This window comes from Odontomachus brunneus, unplaced genomic scaffold, assembly GCF_010583005.1.
Source record: "Odontomachus brunneus isolate Ranch 3 - 2012 unplaced genomic scaffold, Obru_v1 Obru_scaffold_324, whole genome shotgun sequence".
Taxonomy (NCBI): domain Eukaryota; kingdom Metazoa; phylum Arthropoda; class Insecta; order Hymenoptera; family Formicidae; genus Odontomachus; species Odontomachus brunneus.
Window position 1 is genome coordinate 48,194 of NW_022639774.1, and position 1,024 is coordinate 49,217.

Here is a 1,024-nt window from a genome sequence, read left to right on the forward strand (position 1 = left end):
CGCCAATCGACGAACAATAATCTGCCAGGAGCGGAGTAGAGTCGAGTGTCGATAACACGTATCCGTGTAACGACGGCGGAGTGACTACAGTCGCCAATCGACGAACAGTAATCTGCCAGGAGCGGAGTCGGTCTCTCTTAGAGCGGATAATCGGAATCGGATTCTCCTTCGAGAGCGGTGGATCGGTTCTGATTCTCTTTCGAGAGCGGATGATCGAATCTCTCGATTACGATTACGCCGCATTTTATATACTTTGAATCTCGCTTGATTCGCTATTTACCGCGGTTGTTCGGCGGTCGCGCTGTTTACTGTTTTGGAGGACGCGCTGTCCTCTTGCGCTTTCGGTTCGCGGTGTTCGGCTTGCGTTGTTGTGCTTTTCTAGTAACGATTGATTACGCATCGTTACATACATAGACGTTTAAATTTTGTAAAAATGGGTCCATCACTGTGAGTTTGATACACATGTTCTCATACCTTGAATTTTTTTTCCTAAACGTTATTAAGCGGTTCGACCTTGAAATAATCTTTAAAGGTCATTTCGACTCTTAACATAACTTTAAAGTTTCTATTTAAAAAATTCGATTTGACCTTCAAATAACTTTGAAGGTCAAGATCAAGGTGAAATTGAAGCTCACCATCCGATGTCCCTCTCCGAATCCAACAAATTTTGTAAAGGTTATTTTCGGATTGATGGCTCCCCTGACGAGATATTCAGGTGCGTAATTTAAAATGGGACACCCTGTATATGTATATATATATATATATACAGGGTGTTCGGAAAGTACCGGGACGCCAGAATATCAGGAAAAATATAAGTTTTACAAAAAAATGTTTCAGACAAAAGTTGTAGCGTTTAAAAAGATGTATTTACTGATCACATCAGTTTGACCTTGGGTTGCGTAGCGAAGGTCAGGTCAAGGTCACATTAATTTTTTTAAATGGAACACCCCATTTTTCATTGCATATTCTTATAGCACATCTCGAGAGCTTTCCAAAACGCTATAATAAAATATTTTTTCGTTAA